The sequence below is a fragment of the Danio rerio genome, chromosome 18 (genome assembly GCF_052040795.2).
Source record: "Danio rerio strain M-AB ecotype USA chromosome 18, GRCz13ab, whole genome shotgun sequence".
Lineage (NCBI taxonomy): Eukaryota > Metazoa > Chordata > Actinopteri > Cypriniformes > Danionidae > Danio > Danio rerio.
This window is the reverse complement of record NC_141038.1, coordinates 10,227,253-10,241,459: the sequence shown is the minus strand read 5'-3', so window position 1 is coordinate 10,241,459 and position 14,207 is coordinate 10,227,253. Positions and strand designations below refer to the sequence as shown.

At 35.6% G+C, this 14,207-nt stretch overlaps 1 protein-coding gene and 1 long non-coding RNA gene across 4 annotated transcripts in view; one reads left to right on the top strand and one right to left on the bottom strand.

Annotated features, from left to right (window-relative positions):
• Positions 1-14,207, top strand: part of grm3 (glutamate receptor, metabotropic 3) — a 75,308-nt gene that overhangs the window by 43,178 nt on the left and 17,923 nt on the right.
• On the bottom strand, positions 184-14,112 carry LOC147839653 (uncharacterized). The gene is made up of 3 exons (XR_015514735.1): positions 13,993-14,112; positions 7,366-7,500; positions 184-641 (listed from the first exon to the last, which is right to left on the bottom strand). It is a non-coding gene; the product is annotated as an uncharacterized LOC147839653 (long non-coding RNA).

The window sequence follows — 14,207 nt, the reverse complement described above, 5'->3', positions numbered from 1 at the left end:
ACAGCTGCTTAATATTTATAAAATATGTCTACAATAATCTGGTTAATTAAAAAAAATTATATATATATATATATATATATATATATATATATATATATATATATATATATATATATATATATATATATATATATAGTTAAAAATATCCCCACATAGTAAAAACAAGTATAGTAAAAAGTATAGTAAAACAATACTACCTGGGCATATTCTCAGTAAAAAAACTAAATGAAACTTTATGCCACACAACATGTTCTGAATAACAATACCATGGTATCCATACCCACTGTACCACCACAATATTATCTCTAAGCATCATTGTGTGCATGTATATGTATGAAAGACAGAGGAAGATAGAACAAGTTTCACACGCAGAAAAGAGAGAAACAGACACAAAGACAGATGGAAAGAGTGAGCGAGGGAGAAAGATGGGGCAGATAAAATGACGGCAGAGAGGTTGAGTGGGCTGGTTCGCATCAGCAGAAGAACATTCTCTTTGAAGTTCACCATCTTCATTTTTCAAGCGCAGAATCAAAGACGTGTGGGGTTTGCTGTCTGGGGCGATTGAGAGGGAGGCAGGAGGCAAAGCCATGCTGGAGAACAGGAGGGGGGAAAGCGTCATCATCACGCAGAGGGAGGAAATGCTGAGAGAGAGGGAAAGAATTTTAAAAATACATTTTATTACAATCAACATTTTAAACTATTACAATTCTTAAACAAACAAAAAAACTCAGTATGTTCTTATACATAAATATATACAGTAAAAGTCTGAACTATTAGCTCTCCTAAATTATTATTTATATAATATTATAATTATATAATTATATTTTCCCTCAGTTTCTGTTAAATGGAAAAAAGATATATATATTTTTTCTGAACATAATAGTTTTAATAACCCATTTCTAATAACTGATTTCTTTTATGTCTGCCGTGATGACAGTACATAATACTTTCCTTGATATTTTTCAAGATACTAGTATTCAGTTTAAAGTGATATTAAAAGGCTTAACTAGGTATCAAAAAAAGAAAAAGAAATATTGCTAATAATATATGTATATGTAATAATATTGGCTAATAATATTGACCTTAAAATGGTTTTAAAAAAATAAAAACTGCTTTTTTTCTAGCCGAAATAAAATAAGACTTCCTCCAGAAGAAAAAATATTAAAGGAAATACTATGAAAAATTCCTTGCTCTGTTAAACATAATTTGGGAAATATGATAATAATAATAATAATAATAATAATAATAATAATAATAATAATAATAATAATTCCCTACATTTATATAGAGCTTTTCAGGACACTCAAAGCGCTTTACACATTGAGGGAATCTCCCCATCCACCACCACCATATTGCGCCAGACTGCAAAACAGCTGATTGGTGGAGAGGAGAGTGATGAAGCCAATTCTGATGTGGGGATGGTTCGGAGGCCATGATGGCCAGAGACGAGTGGGCAAATTTGGGTTAAACCAGAGTTAAACCCTGACACTTTCCAAAGGACATCCTGGGATTATTAATGACCACAGAGAGTCAGGACCTCCCTGAGCAGTATAAAATCCCCATCAATATACTAGGGTGTTAGGAACCACACAGACCGCATCTGCGATTACCCTAAATTTTATCAAATTTATAAAAACATCAATTTAACAGACTTTATTTTATTTTTTTTATGTTTACATCCCTTTATTTAAATTATTACTTTAAATTATTAAATTATTACTTTAAATTATTAATTAAAACTTCATCAACAGCATACAAAATGTTCTCAGGGTCTGAAAAATAAAAAGCCAAGTTATTCGTCAATTTATAAAAAGTGTGTGTGTGTGTGTGTGTGTGTGTGTGTGTGTGTGTGTGTGTGTGTGTGTGTGTGAGAGAGAGAGAGAGAGAGAGAGAGAGAGAGAGAATGAAAAGACCAAATTAGATTTCACAAAAACATTTTCATTCATTAATTTTCCTTTGGATTAGTCCCTTCATTCATCAGTGGTCGCCACAGTGGAATGAACTGCCAACTTATCCAGCAAATGTTTTAAACAGCGAATGCCCTTCCAGCTGCAACCCAGGCCAATTAATATTATATTTAAGTCACCCATAGCGCATGTCTTTGGGGGAAACTGGAGCACCCTGAGGAAACCTACGCCAGCACGGGGAGAACATGCAAACTCCACACAGAAATGCCAACTGGTCCAGCCGGGACTCGAACCAGCAACCTTCTTGCTGTGAGGCGACAGTGCTAAACACTGAGCCACCGTGCTGCCCACAAAAACATTTGATCAAATATTTTTTTCCACTTAAAATATAAGTGACCGGATCTGGGGGAAGATCAATCCATTCAAAATTGACCCAAAACAAAGCATTACAATTGACTAAGATTGGCAATGAAAATTCAGAAAACTGGCATACCAAGATCCGCAGAAATTTTAAAAATTACAATAATTGCAAGTGATCAAAATTTTGCAGAACAAAATAAAGAAAATACAAAAACAGCAGCTTATTTCCCATCAAGTAATGACAATAAAACTATTTCCAGACACATTAAAGTACAACCATATAAATCAAGTCCTTGTTTAAAAAAATAAATAAAAAAATTGTTCTCCTTAAAAAACACAACATATCACTTTCTAGGTAACGTCACATATTTCAAAGGTTAACTCATTGGCTAAAGTGCAAAATCAATCAACACTCTTGCTTTAAAAATCATTCAAAACAACAAACCTAAAAATCTTTTTTTTTTCTTCCACTGCTTTTCCAGCTTAAATTGAGTTGAAGTCAAAATTATTAGCCCTCTTGTTAAATTTTAATCCTTTTATATTTTTTCCCAAATGTCTGTTTAGTGGAGAGATTTGTTTCAACATATGTCTAAACATAATAGTTTTATTAACTCATTTCTAATTATTAATTTCTTTTAAATTTGCTATGATGACAGTACATAATGGCTGTTTCTCAATTCCACGAATGCAGAGAACAGACTCGAGTTCTTGTGAAGACCGGTCTTGCCAAGTTACCTCAGAAGAACCGTGGTGCGTGCCCTGCGGGCCTGTCCGCTACGCCACTGCTCTAAACTTTAACAATAAATCTAGTTAAAATGCTGTGTTTCCCTCCCCCTTTATTCAGCCGAAATGACTTCTGGGACTTTTCAAGCGAGCTTTGCACTCAAGTCTGAGTCGATGCGTCCTCAATATCAAGAACACATGCGGGAACTTTCACACGTCCTCCGTTCTTGCAATCTTGAGTTTTGGAACTGAACTTTGATGTTTGATGATGATGTTACATGAGAACATGCTGACGCGAGAACAATGAAGAAAGCATATTGAGAAACAGCCATAATTTTATTTATCAAGACACTAGTATTTAGCATTAAGTGCAATTAAAAGGCTTAACTAGGTTAATTAGGTAAGTTAGGCAAGTCATTGTATAACAGTGGTTTGTTCTGTAGACAATTGAAGAAAAATGCTTATATAATATAATATATTATATTATTATAACTTATAAATATATAATATATATAATATAACTAAATATGACTTTACAATTTTTTTATTATTTCCCAAATTATGTTTAACAAAGGGCGACGCGGTGGCGGAGTAGGTAGTGCTATCGCCTCACAGCAAGAAGGTCACTGGTTCGAGCCTTGGCTGGGTCAGTTGGCATAATATAATATAATATAATATAATATAATATAATATAATATAATATAATATAATATTGATTTTAAAATGTTTTCAAAAAATGTAAAAACTGCTTTTAATCCAGATAAAATAAAGCAAATAAGACTTTCTACAGATGAAAAAATATTAGCATAAATGCTCTAAAAATTTCCTCTCTCCATTAAGTATAACTTAAGAAACAATTGAAAAAATAAATATATTTCAAGGGAGGACTAATAATTTTGCCCTCAACTGTACAGTATATAGACATCTCAGCTTGAAAGCCAGAATGGAGGAGCTTGTGGAGTGATGATGACTGTAGATGTGCTCTGAATCAAAAGAAGGGTGTTGCTACTGTATAGATGATCTGCCATGGAGAAAGAGAGAAAAGATGGAAAAGATGTGAACAAGCCCATGAAGGATTTTCGGTTCACATTCTCCTCCCTCTGGTGGAGAATTAAGTCCCTCTGTGCTTCTAACTCAAAGTTCACACAGCTGCCCCGGCTCTGGCTTTCTCTCTGTCTGTGAAGAGTTTATTATCACTGCAGTCCAGTCTTTTGTCATTTGTTTGCTTGGTTTTCAGAAGACTGCACGTTTTCAGGATTTTTGGATGACCAGTGGCAACTTTCATATTAAGATTTGCTCATTTCAGAAACCTAGTGAGCTTGGGATCTATTCATTTCTTAAAGAGACTACCCTCATTTCTAAAGAGTCAACTACACTGTACTGTGTCAACTTTATCAAATGAAATGAGTGTAGTTAACTCAAATTTGCTGAAAGTTAATTCTACTCATTTGAAGTTTTAAACTCAGTGTTGAAGGTAATGAGTTAAATACCTCATTACTTCAACTAAAATGGAGTAAGTTCACAGTACTCATATAGATTAGTTTTTTTTTAACTCAAATAGTGTGTTGCAATCGGTTTCCTCAAAAGGTTTGGCTTGTCTTAACTTATTGGGTTTAACAGTACTCTGTTGGTTTGAGTTTTTTTTTTTCATTTATTGGGTTTTACAGTACTCAGTTGGTTTGAGTTTTTTTCATTTATTGGGTTTTACAGTACTCAGTTGGTTTAAGTTTTCTTCATTTATTGGGTTTTGCTGTGATCAAATTGCTTTGTTTACTCAAATGGATTAAGTTCACAGCACTCATTAGAGTTAGTTTTTGAACTTAAATGGTTTGTTGCAATCGGTTTCCTCAAGTGTTTGAGTTACCTTAACTTTTTGGGTTTTACAGTATGAACAAACTGCTTCACAAATTAGCATATTATATCACATTATTATATCTTACTTGAGCACTGCAGTTTGCATTATAGTAATACGAATACATTTTTATCTAAATTAAAAAGAAAAGTCCAATAAATTATTAATATTACCAAATTTTTTTATTTACTTCTGATTGTAAATCAGATACATAGATACAAAAAAGTAAATATATATATATATATATATATATATATATATATATATATATATATATATATATATATATATATATATATATATATATATATATATATATATATATATACTGTGTGGAGTTTACATGCTCTCGCCGCGTTCACGTGGGTTTCCTCCGGGTGCTCCAGTTTCCCCAAAACAGCCCAAAAACATGCGGTACAGGTGAATTGGGTAAGCTAAATTGACCATACTTTATGTGTGTGAATTAGTGTGTATGGTTGTTTCCCAGTGATATGTTGCAGCTGGAAGGGCATCTGCTGCATAAAAACATGCTGGATGAGTTGGCGATTCATTGAGCTGTGGCGACCCCAGTGTTCACACTTCTGCCTTTGGATGTCTCTGGGATAAAAGCAGCTGTATAAATACTTAAGCTTTGAATAAGAGTGAAACCATCAACAAATGCCCGACCCCGATTATGTTTACAAATTATATTAAATTATATTCAAGCACAACCATTTATAGGCCATGGTTAATGATGTTAGAATTTACTGGTATTTTGGAATGGATGTGTGAATGGTCTTTCCTGGAAAAATTCCATAATGTTCTTGCCTGTGTGAACAGCACTTTTTTGAACTTACTGGTAAAGTAACTTCAAAAAGTTTCGGAAATTTTCTGTATATATTCTGGTAAATTTTTTGAATTAGCAATAGAACAAACTACTGTTGTCTAATGAATTGACTAATTAACCTAAATTAAATAGCATAAGGGCATCATGGTGGCACAGTGGGTTCAAGCCTCGACTGGGATAGTTGGCATTTCTGTGTGGAGTTTGCATGTTCTCCCTGTGTTGGCATGGGTTTCCCCTGGGTGCTCCGGTTTCGTCCACAGTCCAAACACATGCGCTATAGGTGAATTGGGTTAGGTAAATTGTCAGTAGTGTATGTGTGCGAATGCAAGAGTGTATGGGTGTTTCCCAGTGTTGGATTGTGGCTGGAAGGACATCAGCTGCGTAAGACATATGCTGGATAAGTTAGAGGTTCATTCTGCTGTGGTGTATGAATAAATGGACTACGCCGAAAAGAAAATGAATGAATGAATAAATAGCATAACATAGTTATTGCACTTTTAGCTGAGCACAAGTATTTTCTAAGAAATTACTAATAAAATATGATGTAATGTAATAACGGAAAATATATTTTAAAAAACGGTTTTTAAAAATATTATGTTTAAAAATGCTTTGAAAAAACAGCACTTGGGAAACGTGGAAAAATAATTAAAATTTCACAGGATAGCTACTAATTTTGCCTTTAACTGTGTGTGAGTGTGTGTGTTTGTGTGTGTGTGTGTGTGTGTGTGTGTGTGTGTGTGTGTGTATATATATATATATATATATATATATATATATATATATATATATATATATACACATGCATACAGTAGCTATGCATAGTCCCATATTGACTTTCTAATTGAATTATCATGACACTTAATTTTTATGAGCTCTTCTGTCAACATGATATCTGTGAATTGAAAATTGCATGCAAACATATTCATATCACTATAATCAGAAGCTTTCTTTGCCATTTCTCACCATTTTGTCACATATATTTAAATAGTCATCTAAGTGCCACTTTCAGCAGTTGTAGATTGTCTTGATGTTTCTGCTATAGTATTATTCTGCCATTTAAAATGTCAACCTATTTTTACATATTAAAAAAAATAGAAAAGTTTTGTTATGAGTATATGAGACCAATCTAATGAGTTTTTTGTATATTTGTACATTTCAATTACATACAGTATAATGTCAGCCAATATCTAAAGGTGACTTAAATGGATATTTCACCTAAAATTAAAAAAAAATGCCATTCTCTTGTTCCAATACAAAAGAAGATATTCTGATGGAAAAAAGCTGAATACCTGTAACCATTAAATTCCATAGCATTTGTTTTTCTACCATGGAAGTCAATGGTAACAGCTTCCCTAAAAAGATCTCACTTTGTGTTCAACAGAAGAAAGAAACTCATAACGATTTATATTTTTGTGCGAACTATGCCTTAAACATCCAACAGTGTCCCTAATAGCAAGTATTTCTTCATCTCTACATTGCATACATCTACATCTAAATTGTACATCAACTGTAGCCCCATTCAACATCAGTCATACTATCTATTAAAGACTTCCTCCTCCTCACAGATCGTTTCTCCAGCAACAGGAACTGTTCATGGCTCACTGTATGTTAAAAGTGTCAAAAGTGGTTTGTTGGATGTCACAAAGTGCTATTCACAGGCAGCTCTCCGTGTCAGTGGTGTTGTGTTAAAACCTTACCCTCGGCGTCAGAGCGTTTCTGTGCCTGTCACATCTCCAATACCCCCAACACACTGTGCCAACAAGCCGTCGCTATAGCAATCAGGTCGCCACAAGCGGTGAGGTAATCTAGTAGGTTTACATGGAGGGGGGTTTCTGTCAACAGAGAGAAAACGAAAACAAAAAGATAGAAGGATTCAGAGCTTCCATTGAGGCACTCTCATTTACACAACTACACTGCAAACAAATACTGGTTGCCTTAAAGATGCTGTGTTCTTCTTATGCATAAAAATACCATAATATGTTTGCAGATATTTAAGAAACGTGCTAAGTGAACATTCTTGTTTATCTGAAACGCAATGCTGAAGTCAGATGTTCTGCTCTTAAAATGTGCGTTACATGCCGGAATAGCTGTCTTTGTTTTGGTTCTTTTAACCCACCCACTGCCACTTCAGCCAATTATACAGTAGTTCAGCATACCGGGTTGCCTTGCTGGAAAACAGCGTATTTCATTCAGTCAGTCAGGAAGGCTCTCAAAGTATGTGTCTGTGACCAAAGTGAAGTTTATAAACTAATGTGGAGAGGAGCACGTGATATGATTGAGCATGGCTGGATTCTCATCCGTAATTAGTAATAATCCTATCAAATTAATCCAAGTTTACAATAAATAGACCAATTTCACCCTACGTCCTTATCTTTGTTTTGAAAGAATCCCGCCTTCCACCCCATCTCCTCCTTTTCCTCCCTTTTCTATGGGGAGCTTTCAAGACCTACCTTATCTCGGACCCCCTTTAAATGCTTATAGACCAGATGGGAGCCTTGAGCTCAATTATCTCCAAGCTCAGGGTCCTCTTCAGGGACAGACCTGCTATTAATGCCAAGCATATTTAAGTGTGAACTCTTGAAATGCAACCTCCGGTGGACAGTAGCCGAAATTATTTTGATTAAGGTAACTCAAAGGGGTAATCCACAGTGTTTATATATATATATATATATATATATATATATATATATATATATATATATATATATATATATATATATATATATATAGTTGGTTGTGTTTGTAAGATGCAAAGCAATGTGTGCTCATGCTTGTTGAAAATCACCTTTGTTTTTTCATATATCTTACTTTAATTATATACAGCTACTCAGCTAACATGAAAATGACTGTCATATTTCCCAGTTCCTCAAGAGGTTCTGATTGGTCAGCTAACATAATATGCTGTGATTCGCGTATTAGCTCTATGTCACCACGTCACGCTCCTACAAGCAAACGCTTTGCGCTGTGTAAACAGCTGTATCAGTTGCCTGAATCAGACTGAAAATGAAGAGGACAAAGCTGAACTGAATGTGAAAAGCTGCATGTGTAAGTAAAATGAAACGTATCTTTTGCGAGTTTGTTATTTGAGATGTTTAATGCATGGAAAGCAGCCGCATAGAGAGACACTGAAAGCGTCCGCAAAGAGAGACTGCAGCGCTGCTCAAGATTGTGGGTGTTGTTAGAGGTGCCAAACAGCATTTCCCATTGTTTACATTCTTGCTTATGTCCTCGCTACAACATTCCCGTTAACGCTAGACACTATGCATGTAATTGATCAATTTTAACAAATAAAAACACTTGCAGATTGTGGCTCACAATCCACAGCTGCAGCAGTTGAAGGGGTTTTAGCCAAATCCGGCACGAAACTGGGAGAGATTCTGGACGTTCTCCTTTGTCAAATGCTAGCTATATTGTTTTATAATTCTCTGGAACATAATTAAAATAAAACAGTAAGCTCTTCTCTCTTTGTGTTGTGTCCTTTGGAAGCCCAAATACAGAAACAGAACAAGCTCAGTGGAAATAGCAGCTTTAGGACGGCATTTTAGCTATCTCTACTGCAACATTACAGTGCCTCTGGCCATGCCCCTTTGCTGCATGTGGTAAATACGTGTAACTGGAAACACCTTTGTGATCTCACTAGCCTGGATGTATTTTTTTTTGTAGCCCCCAAAGTTCATTCGTTGTAGGCTTTGCTAAGTTGAACTTTAAACGTATTGCATTTAGAGATGTTGTCACACAGCTACATTACACATCAATTAAAGTTTAACATGTGATATCATAGTGGACCACCCTATTAATGCTTTTTACAACTTTAAGTGGACTTGACACGGAGTTAGGTTGTCCCTAGAAACCCAGACAACTGTGTTGTTTCAGCTTATTTTAAATAGGAAGTTGGAAAGTTTGAACAAGCAGCAAAATATATATTTTTGAGTGTAGTGTATGTTATCCTAAAGAACAGTTTATTTCTTTCCAAAAACGTAACTTTTGAGCTGAAGTACACTCGAAGTACAATTACAATAAATTCAAACAACATAATTTTTCAGTTTTTTGGGGGACAACTTAATAGTGAAACAACTAATAAGTTAACTTAATTCCTTTATGTTGTCCCAACACAAAGTGATTGTGGGGAAGCCAGCATTTTTAACAGTGTACATGCAAATGTAACGGAGGCCAGCTAGTGTGTCCTCTGACCTCTAAAGGTGCTCTAGTGACAGACACTAGAGGCCATGGTCTTTAGCCTCCTTGGTAGAGCACCCGACTCCCATGCGGAAAGTCGCTGGATCAATACCAGCTCGGAGCGGGTTGGGTGGCGTAGGACCGGTGTGGTTACATTGGTGCCATGACCTGGATGGGAGTGAGGTTTAGGGGGGTGAGTGTTACAGAGGCCAGCTAGTCTGTGCTGTGCAGGTAAACCCCACTCCTCTGACCTCTAAAGGTGCTCTAGCGACAGACGCTAGAGGCCAGGGTCTTTAGCCTCCTTGTTAGAGCAACCGACTCCCATGCGGAAGGTCGCCAGTTCGATAGCAGGTTGGGTGGTTGTAGGACTGGTGGGGTTACACATATAGGGCAGCAAATTCTACTTACCTTTTGGAAAAGTCTTCCTCGTTTCGGAAACACCTATGACGCTTCAAAATGCTGTCTAGGTAGGCAGCGCACTAGATTTTGGAAATGAGCAAGACACACAAGTGCACACACACACACACTCATCCACAGAGAGACACAATGGGATATTTGTGTTTTTCCTTTTCTCAGACACTTTCAACCCACACACCATGAAACAAAACAATTGCTCGTCCGCCCACATTCGCCACACAAACACACACATGCACACACACACACACGCGCGCATTGAGAGCTGAGATTTAACAATCGCCTCCATCCGCAGCCACTAGATCACTTACAACTAATTAACCGCCTCTCAAATTCACAGATCTGGAGTAAATATTTATCATGCCTCACAACAATAGATTATTATTTTAGCGATGGCGTATTTTGGGGAGCAGCGAGATGCGTGTGACACTGAGCAGATGCAGAAGAGTTTTCACCTTGCTTACATTCTTAACGCATACACACACACACACACACACACACACACACACACACAGCGAGATTATAATTCACTATGAAACAAAGCGATCGCTCATCCACCCACCATTAGCGCACACACACACACATGCACGCACACACACACACACACACACACACACACACACATTGAACAGGCAGCAAAGAAAGAAGAGTGTGTGTGTGTGTGTGTGTGTGTGTGTGTGTGTGTGTGTGTGTGTGTGTGTGTGTGTGTGTGTGTGTGCATGTGTGTGTGTGTGTGTGTGTGTGTGTGTGTGTGTGTGTGTGTGTGTGTGTGTGTGTGTGTTTGTTGCAGTATGGAAGATTTATTGTCATGTAAACAGCGATGTGGGGAAAGTCAGGCATGGATAGCATCTCTACGCTCATTCGGCACACTGTTTTACAGCACTATCCAAACTGCTGTACATTTATATAGCTGGAAAGAGTTGTGCTTGTGTATCTAGCAGAGGCGGTAAACCAAAAGCGAGCCAGGAGTCTTTACAGTAGTACACTGGGTTTGATTAAGTTAACTTCATTGTTTTTGCTAATTTAAGTGGATTGAACATAAAACAGTTAAGAAAAAAAAAACTAAACAATTGTGTTGATTCAGCTCATTTTAAATAAGTAGTTTGAACAAGCAGCAAAAATCCTTTTTGGAGTGTTCACAAATGTCAAGTCAGTGGCTCATCTTGTGCAGTCACACAAGTCAGGTTATGGTGCAAAAAGGGCTTTATATTACTTATTTATTTCCCTTCAGGAAATGAACTTTTGGATTTATGAATTATAAATATGCGAAGAAGAAAAAAACATGCTTAATCTACATTAATATCTAAAAACTGATTTTGTCAGCTGTAGTTAACCTGGGTTTAAAAAAAAAAAAAAGAGTTTGCAAAAAAATGTAGTAGCCTAAATAGATAACAAATGAATTTATAAAGATTTAGATGGATGCTTATAATCTGAAAAAATATTACAAATATATTTTAAAAATTATTATATTAAAAACGGTTGAAATGTGACCGTAATTACAAAGCAATGAACCAATTGCTCAATACCTCTAATTTTGAACTTTCTATTGCTCAGATTGCTTAAAAATAATAATAATAACACAATAATGTTCACCCACTGAACTGTTATTAATTTTCATATAGATTTATTACTGTTATTATGTTATATATATATATGTGATTCAGGTTTTTTATAGGACCTTAATCTTTCCTCCAAAAGGTTTTGTGGTTAAAAAGTAAAAAAGTGACTTTTATTGACATTTTTAATAGCTTGATGTGACATATTGTTTGATGTTGGTGTTGTATATTATGGTACAAACACGGTACATTACGGTACATTACATCCATATATATATATTGATTTGTGTTTTTGCAAGTGTTTTACGGTTTTGAATTGCATTATGGGATGTTGATCTCTGCTTTGTTGACTTTTGATATTGAAAATTCAACAGAATTAAAAGTGGCTTTTACTGACATTTTAGTTGGTTGAGACAAGATATTGTTTAAGAAATAATATATAGAGAACCTAGTTTGTAAAGTAACAGAAATGTACTGGCAGTTTATTACAAGGATGTTATGTACCGTAATTTACCGTGTTTGTACCATAATATACAACACCAACATCAGACAATATATCACATCAAACTATTAAAAATGTCAATAAAAGTCACTTTTTTGACTTTTTAACCACAAAACCTTTTGGAGGAAAGATTAAGGTCCTATAAAAAACATGAATCACAAAAGAGCAAAACTGTTAATTAAACTGTAAAATATTTTAAATACAAAAAGGTCACTGGTCCCAGCCCCATCATTTCTGTGTGGAGTTTGCATGTTCTCCCTGTGTTGGCGTGGGTTTCCTCCGGGTGCTCCGGTTTCCCCCATATGTCTAAAACATGTGGTATAGGTGAATTGGGTTAGCTAAAATTGTCTGTCGTGTATGAGTGTGAATGACTGTGTGTGGATGTTTCCCAGTGATGGGTTGCAGCTGGAAGGGCATCGGCTGCGTAAAACATGTGCTGGATAAGTTGGTGGTTCATTCCACTGTGGTGACCCTGGATTAATAAAGGGACTAAGCCGAAAAGAAAATGAATGAATGAATGTATACTGTACACTAATACATGATAGGTGTTCAAAACCCAACTTTGGGTCAAATATGGACAAATCCAAGGTTTGGTTAATTTTTCCAATTAATTTGAAATTAAAGTTTTTAACTCAATGGTTTGTCCATATCAGACCAAACGTTAGGTTACCACCCAGCATTTTTTTCAAGTGTACAAACTATCAGTAACATCATGAGTAGAAGACAGAACAGACAGACAGAATCCAGACAGAATCTGCAGACTTTTTTTTTGCTGTTTCTGTGCAGTATTTTGTAAAAAAAAATCTGCAGATTTATGCGGAATGATATTAGGAGAATCGTAACTAAATACATCATATATGAAATAAAAATAATACCTTTTTTAACTTTCTTTAATGTTTAAAATGCAAATCCATATAGATCCACTTATTTGGTAAACTAAGGCAAGTCTCTCATATAATATATCTACCAAAAGACAAAAAATATGACTTTACAAACTGTATTGTAAATAAATCAAATGAACATTTTCATATTAGACAATAATATTACTGAAATTAATTCAAAAACTGAACAATTATAAATTTACACACATTAACACAAGCAAATAAATAGACCCAATGACGGACTAAAAATCTGCTGATTTCTGCACGCTCAAATTCCATCTGGGACTCCTCAGTCATAATTAATTTGGACACTCGATGTATAAGTCAAGTCAAAAATATAAGTGTATTTAAAATTGTAAAATGCCTTTCTGTTAGATGCAGATACTAGCATGTTTTTAATAGACTCTGATCAGCAGTTCTGTGGCTTTCATGTATTGTTATTATAACATTGTTGAGTCATCTGCCACAAGTCTAACAGAGTCCTGCGTCATTATATTCATTTAGTCAAGTCCAAACAAATCCTTAAAAACGCAACTCCAGTGAAATCATTTAACAGTAGTCATCCACCTCTATCTACTCATGACACACCTCTTTATCATGCCTTTCCTCTCTCCTTTTCTCTGCGTAGAAACACAACTGTCAAACTGTGTGTGTGTGTGCATTTTCTTGACTGGGATTCTGTATCTGAATGGCGACTGTCAGTCGAATAGGTGTGCACGGCAGAGATACGTTGTGTTTTATGTCGTGAATGTTTTTTGGAATTGTCTCGGTTGCCAGATTGACATGTTGTGGTACCTCAGAGTCAAGTGGATCATGCGCAGAGGTGATGTCACATCGCCAGCTCTCTGTGTCTCTGTCAGGATGGAAAATAACGCTAACATGAAGCTCAAGCTGGAATTGACAAGCGTGTATCACCTGAGGGACAGACAGAAAAGACAGACTGCACAAGTTACTACAATAAGGAAAACTGAAGCTATTGTGGCATTTTCTGAGCATAAAAGTATTTCACT